The sequence below is a fragment of the Rhinoderma darwinii genome, unplaced genomic scaffold (genome assembly GCF_050947455.1).
Source record: "Rhinoderma darwinii isolate aRhiDar2 unplaced genomic scaffold, aRhiDar2.hap1 Scaffold_708, whole genome shotgun sequence".
Taxonomy (NCBI): Eukaryota; Metazoa; Chordata; class Amphibia; order Anura; family Rhinodermatidae; genus Rhinoderma; species Rhinoderma darwinii.
The window spans coordinates 157,336-165,085 of record NW_027464269.1 but is presented as its reverse complement, the minus strand read 5'-3'; the positions used below and the strand labels follow the sequence as shown (position 1 = coordinate 165,085).

Sequence of the window (7,750 nt, the reverse complement as noted above, 5' to 3'; positions counted from 1 at the left end):
AGGGGTTAAAGGATCTGCTAACGTCTTGGTGCCAGATACCACAGGACACTTTTAACCCCTTAGTGACCAGCCCATTTTAGGCCCTAATGACCAAGCTATTTTATTCGTTTTTCTATAGTCGCATTCAAAGAGCTATAACGTTTTTATTTTTTCGTCTACATAGCTGTTTGAGGACTTGTTTTTTGCGGGATTAGTTGTGCTTTTTAATAGCACCATTTTTGGGTAGATATAATTTTTATATTAACTTTTATTAACCCTTTTGGGGGGGATTATAAAAAAAAACTGAAATTCCGCCATTGTTCTATGCGTTTTTAAATTGACGCCGTTCACTGTGCGACGTAAATAACTTGTTACCTTTATTCTATGGGTCGGTACGATTACGGCGATACCACATATGTAGAGGTTTTTTTATGTTTTACGACTTTTGCACAATAAAAACACTTTTGAACTAAAATTATTTGCTTTTGCATCGTCGCTTTCCAAGAGCCGTAATTTTTTTATTTTTCCATCAATGTAGTGATTTTTTGGGCTTGTTTTCTGCAGGACAAGACGTAGTTTTGAATGGTACTGTTTTGGGGTGCATGGGACTTATTGATTCATTTTTATTATGACTTTTTTGGGGGGCAATGGAAAAAAAATGCAATTTCGCCATGGTTTTTTGCGTTTTTTTTTTTACGCTGTTCACTTTGCGGTTTAAATTACATATTTACATTATTAATGGAGTCATTACGGTCGCGGCGATACCACATATGTGTACTTTTTTTTTTTTTTTACACTTTTACTAAATAAAACCACTTTTTATGGAAAAAAATGATTTTATTTATTTTTTTACTGTACTTTTTATTAATAATCTTTATTTCACTTTGATGACTTATTTTATTAGTCCCACTAGGGGACTTTACTGTGCGATATTCCGATCGCTGCTATAATGCTCTGGTATACTTCGTATACCAGAGCATTATTGCCTGTCAGTGTAAATCTGACAGGCAATCTGTTAGGACGTGCCTCCGGCGCGTCCTAACAGGCATATGTCCAGGGCAGACCTGGGGGCTTTTATCAGGCCCCCGGCTGCCATGACACCCCATCGGAGACCCGCGATTTCATTCGCGGGCCGCCGATGGGTGACAGAGGGAGCGTACTCCCTCTGTAAACAAAGTTAAATGCCGCGGTCGCTATTGACGGCGGCATTTAACGGGTTAAACGGCCGCGATCGAAGTAAACTTCGATCGCGGGCGTTGGAGCAGGAGCTCAGCTGTCATCAGACAGCAGAGCCCCGGCTCCTGCCTGCACGGGAGACCCGTGCAGGACTTAGACTAGGCTGACGTGAAAAGGCGTCAGCCTAGCCTAAAGCCCATTAGTGACCGACGTAAAAAGGCGTATTAGTGGTCACTAAGGGGTTAAAGATCTTCTGAAATCCATTTCCCAACGGGTCAGAGCTATTATGGCAGCACGAGGAGGACTACACAAGGCAGGTGGTTTTAATGTTATGTCTGGATGGTGTATATGTTAGTAATTAATTTCTATTCATTTGTACATTGATGGAAATTAGGGTATGTTCACACGCAAACTCAAAAATATCTGAAAATACAGAGCTGTTTTCAAGGTTTTCAGCGTTTTTTACGGCCGTTTTTGGAGCTGTTTTCAATATTGTCTAGGAAAAACGGCTCCAAAAGCGGCCCAAGAAGTGACTTGCACTTCTTTTGTGAACATACCCTAAAAAAAGAGTAACTTTTCTGTGCTTTTTATTTTTACAATTTATATCAATCACCCTAAATATTGTAATCTTGGGGCCTACATTGCTCCTATGTAAACATGGGAACGCCACCATTCTCACCAGTTTTAAGGCGTAATGTAAGTCTTAGGCCAAAACGTAGTAGTAGTCGAAACGCCAATCCAACCGAGATGGAATATGAAATATCCAAGATAGAAGGGAGTCCCAGGCATAAAATAAGATAAGATAACTTTATTAATCCCCGAAGGGAAATTCCAGTATCACATAAATGGATTCTGGAAAACGGCATCAGGGATCTTTTATCATTAGCTCTCTGTGCAGATTGAGATTCTGGCGTCCAAGGTGAAGATGATGAAGAAGACTAGGTGGTACTGTAGACAAAACAAAAAATAATCAGACCAGACGATAATCACTCAGCAATATACTGGTGCCGAAGCTCCAGCCATGATTTCACAAAAATACTATAGATGTCAGTGATCATACCTGTACTGCTGGTGTTTCTTCTGTACCACAGCTGTTGGTACTTCTCTCCTCCTCTTTCTTTGAAAGGCATGGACGCGGCACAAGGGACAGCGTGGATTTGTCGGGATCCAATGTGCAATACAAGGCAGATGGAATATGTGAGAACATGGCAGAACGGTGACTTGCTCTCCAATCTCATAGTCCTCTAGGCATATAGTGCAGGACTGGATGTCTTCGTTTTCAGTAAAGGTTCGAGATGGGAGTCTATCAATCTGCCTGCCTCTCCTGCCTCGCCGACGTTGTCTTCTCTGCACAGGTCTGCTGTCTGTGGTCTCTGTTGTCGACTGTTGGTTGGGAAGCAGCTGACTGGTGCTTGGTGTTGGCTCCACCAGCCTGTTAGATGTTTGCTGAGGAGATCTGATTCCTTCTCTGGACGGCTGCAGGTTTGGTAGCGGCTCACTGGTGCTGGGGTCTTGTGTTGGTTCCTCCAGCCTTTCGGATCTCTCCTGAGTAGCTGATGGAGTAGACCCAGGCTGGAATTCTCCAGGAATTCTGAGCTCGGTCTCACTATTAATACGATGGCCACTTGTCGTTTCAGACTGTTCTATTGGCTCAGGTCGTAATGGGGACCGGCTTCTGTCCGCTCCTTCTTGCTGCAACCTACGGCGCGGTGGAACTTGACCACGTCTTCGTCTCCTGTCGGGGACATTGTCATGGTCTTCATCCTGCTCCACACTCTGACGCCTTTGTGAGGGATAAATCAGACAGTATCACACATGATAGGATTAGATACAATGACTCAGCAGACAGTATCACACATGATAGGATTAGATACAATGACTCAGCAGACAGTATCACACATGATAGGATTAGATACAATGACTCAGCAGACAGTATCTCACATGATAGGATTAGATACAATGACTCAGCAGACAGTATCACACATGGTAGGATTAGAGATAGGGCCCAGCAGACAGTATCACACATGATAGGATTAGATACAGTGGCTCAGCAGACAGTATCACACATGATAGGATTAGATACAGTGGCTGAGCAGACAGTATCACACATGATAGGATTAGATACAGTGGCTCAGCAGACAGTATCACACATGATTGGATTAGATACACAGCTCAGCAGACAGTATCACACATGATAGGAGTAGATACAGTGGCTCAGAAGGAAGTATCAAACATGATAGGATTAGATACACAGCTCAGCAGACAGTATCACAGATTGTAAGAAGAGATACAGCCGCACACTGACACCTCATACAAGATCTATGGGAGCTATAGGACCGCCAAGCGCTGCACTGCCCAGATTATGGCTCTGCATGGTCTGTACTTGTGCACTGTTATTCCTTATGGGTTATAGATCATGTGACCTGAGGCACCAATCACAGGCCACAAACTTGAAGGTACCGTATGCAATTGGCGTCCCGAACAGTTAATTATTCAACTCAGAATTTTGGATCTTTTTAGATTTAAAAAAATATATATATTTTTGGACATTCACTATTAATACGTATGGAAAGTTGCAGGATTTTGGGTCTTTATCAGATCGGGGAATACATCTCTTTTTTGTGTTTCAGATTGTGATTTGCATTCTACAGTTCAGGACGGGTACAGGATGGCAGCGGGCAGCAGATCTCTGGAGGTCAGTGGCTTCATTGTCCTGTTTTTTCCTTCCCTGTGATGGACATGTAGCAGGAGACTTGGATCCAGCAGGAGAGGTCCATGTGGCCGGCTGTCCACTCAGACAAGTAGCGGCTTATTGAGTAAGAGCCCCGGACAGGTAACAATTCCACAAATCACCGGCTGCTCATTTGTAAAACTGACTACTTGTCCTACTGTCCATTCCTGAGGAGGGATAAGAGGTCACTTACTGGATTCTCTTCTCTTTAGGACATCTATCGGCAGCAGGAATCCGCTTTTGGACTTGGACCCTTCATAAGTGAGTTTTTTTTAATAATTAGACTTTACCACAAGAAAGTGATTGATAGATGATCTCAAAATACAGTAAAATTCCTTTGTATCTGATAATCCCGAAAATTTGGTAATTTAGCACAAAACTGTACTATAATGTGGAAGACTGAAGAGAGAGAACCAGTAAGGAAATTGAAGATTGAAACTAAGATTTCTATACTTTTCTATGCCCGTCCAATAATCCAGAATATTTTAAAATAAAGCACCTTTCATGTCCCATTGATGCCAGATTAAAGGAATATTTTTGTTATGTTATGTTATGGTTAATGGTGTCGTTTTATGACTGATCCCATTATCTGGTTGTTTTCTCTCTTCAGCTTACCCCAGCACCACGGAGGAGAGAGATCTACAGCGCCTCATCTACTGCACGAAATTCTTACCATCCCCAATCTTCAAGATGGAGGTCAGTGATCATACTGGTTATTATGTTCTCTCTATAACAGATTTGTCCATATTCTTTCTATAGATGGAAAAATGTTATTGGAACGTTTCAATAGACAATTGACTGAATATTTTATCTTCTTAGCGCCTCATGCCAACGAACCGCGAAGCTCAGAGGAAATATCTGCCATGGCCGTGGGATGAAGAAGAGCCCAAACCTACATCAAGCCATCTGTGTGAGGATCTGAAGGAAGAGGAGGTCAAGAAGGAGGAAGGAGAGGCAGAAGAGCGCAAGGAGGAGCAAGTGCACGAAGACCATGAGGAGGAAGACAAGGAGGAGGAAGACAAGGAGGAGGAAGACAAGGAGGAGGAAGACAATGAAGTGGAAGACATGGAGGTTGATGAGAAATCAGACAACGAGGATGAGGAAGAAGAGAGTGTGGTTGAAGAGAAAGAGGAGGAGGAGGTAGAGAAAACGGTTAAAGAGCAAGAAGAAACCAAGGAAGAAGTCAGCATGGCGATGAGAAGAATTCAGTGTCAGACAGGAAGAAGAAAGAAAAACCGCCAGCATTCCTTCCTCCGTGATATGATGAAGAACATCAGAGGGAAGAGGAACATCATCTGGACCATCCTCCTCAGACCAATGAGAAGATGAAGACTTGTATGGAAACATCTTAACTGTTATTACATCAACAGCAACGACAGTAATATTAATAATATGACAATAATAATATTAATAATTGTTAGATTAAAAAGGTCAGTCATATTAATATTGGTAGCAAGAGTGCAGTAATATTAGAAATAGTATAATAATAAGAGAGTAATAACAAAAATAATTATATAATAATAGCAGCAGCTTTGATCCAGGGTTCTCGGACTGATCGCATTTTCCCGGGGTCAAGAAGGAATTTTCCCCCTGTGACACGAATTGGCTGAATGTGCCCAGGGATTTCGCCTTCTTCTGGATCAACAGCTTTAGGAATAGGGACTTAGATATTAGTGATAGCAATAGTAGTATCATTATATTATTATTAACAACACCAAAGTAATACTAACAATATAAGAATTAAATGTAATTTCATTATAATTTAGGTTAATTACCTATAATAATTAGTAAACTGTAATAGGAATTAGCAGCTTTGATCCAGGGTTCTCGGACTGATCGCCTTTTCCCGGGGTCAAGAAGGAATTTTCCCCCTGTGACATGAATTGGCTCAAATTGTCCAGGGTTTTTCGCCTTCTTCTGGATCAACAGCTTTAGGAATAGGGATAAAATAAATATAAATAAGAAAATAACAATAAAAATGTTAGTAATATTAGTAGTTATATAGTAGTAATAAGATAATATAAAAAATAGAATAAACTCATTAAAAAAATAATTATAGTATAGTCTTATTAAAAATGTGCAATAGAAATATCACAATAATAATAATAATAATAATAATAATAATAATCTAATAATAACAAATTAATATAATAATAACATATTTAGGTAAATTAACTATAAAATAAAGTAAACTATAATATTTAGCAGCGAGTTTGATCCAGGGTTCTCGAACTGATCGCCTTTTCCCGGGATCAAGAAGGAATTTTCCCCTTGTGGCATAAATTGGCCGAATGTGTCCAGGGTTTTCGCCTTCTTCTGGATCAACAGCTTTAGGAATAGGGATCTCATAGTGTTAGGGTAATAATGATAGCAGTAATATAATCCTAGTAATATTATATTAGTAATTATAGGGTAATAATGGTAGGAAATAAATTACAATTTATAAACATAACTTTGAGTCTTCTCCTTTTTTTTCTCTTGGAAAGTACTGATTCTACTTGCTGGCAGGGAGTCTTAAAGGCAATGTTACCTGGGAAAATGTATACAAAATACCGGTACTCCAGAAGGAGGAAAACTGTCTGTCTAGTGCCACCTATAGGTGACTATTCTGTAACCTAATGCCCGAAAGTTTCTAGAGACTTGAAACAAGATTTGGGTTAATAGCCAAACTAGAGTCACCCTATTGTAGACAGCACAATTGAGTGAGATTCCTTTAAAGCAGCTCTGGGAAGGTACCTATAGGTGGTCCTATAGAGACAGCTTGCCCTTTTTTCCCCCGTAATGAATAAAAAAAAGTTACCTGTGGTAGGTTAGCAATAGGTTGGGGACAGATGTTAGATAGCATAGCTGCAAGATCAGACTACATAGTGTTTACTTGTAGTCTGTTACCATGGAGACACAGGCCTGACATAAAACGACATTCTTAATCAGGACTATTTGCAAAGTTGCTTAATTTTACATTTTAGATGCTTTGGGACAGTACAAAAAATAGTGGTAAAGGTGTACATAGCCTTTAAACTCAAAATATCCGCATATTTATTATAATCCTAATATTTATTAGTTCTAGTTTTAGCTTTAAACATTTAATTTTTAGGGCATCAAACTTCTATAAAGAATTATTAAATAAAATATTTTTATAGAGGATGCAGCTTTGTTTTTTTTGATACAGAGCTCCATACATATAGTTCTAGAGGTCAATAATGCAATTCTTCAGCCACCACTAGGGTCTTACCATATACAAATGTATACACCTCCAAATAAATAAGTGCAAAATATGCTCCCTCTAGTGGTGACTTTAGGCAGCTAGAATTTAATCACATTAAAGGGGTTGTCCACTACCGGTCATCAGTATATGATCTGTGGGGGTCTGACACCCGGGCCCCAGACCGATCAGCTGCTCCGGCTGCATGCAGGCATCAGATGTCATTGCACAGTATGCAATGTATGGGGCTGGAAGCAGTTGGCTCCATACATTGCATAGTGGCCGAGCTGCAGCTCTGCTCCTATTCACTTGAATCTGCCGCTATTTCGTGACCGGAGCCATCTGCTTCCGGCATGGACGTCCGATGCCCGCAGGCAGCCGTAGCAGCTGATCGGTGCGGGGTCTGGGTGTCAGACCCCCACAGATCATATACTGATGACCTATCCATTGGATAATCTGTCTGGTAGTGGACAACCCCTTTAAGGGTAATTCAACAAAACAGCCCCCTTTGTAAATGTATCCCCTGGATATCCAGCTGCTTAAACTACCCACGGTCACCTACAGTCAGTACATGAGTCAGTATAACTAGAGGTACAATTTAAAGGGGCTTTTAAAGTGGCCTGATTTGGGTCTGCAATAAATTAGCGGACCACCCAGGGTTA

The 7,750-nt window shown here is 40.7% G+C and overlaps 1 long non-coding RNA gene across 1 annotated transcript; it reads left to right on the top strand.

Annotated features, from left to right (window-relative positions):
• The first annotated feature begins 2,645 nt into the window (after nucleotides 1-2,645).
• LOC142729182 (uncharacterized) lies at nucleotides 2,646-4,563 on the top strand. The gene is made up of 3 exons (XR_012878066.1): nucleotides 2,646-3,850; nucleotides 4,099-4,147; nucleotides 4,497-4,563. It is a non-coding gene; the product is annotated as an uncharacterized LOC142729182 (long non-coding RNA).
• Nucleotides 4,564-7,750: the final 3,187 nt, after the last annotated feature.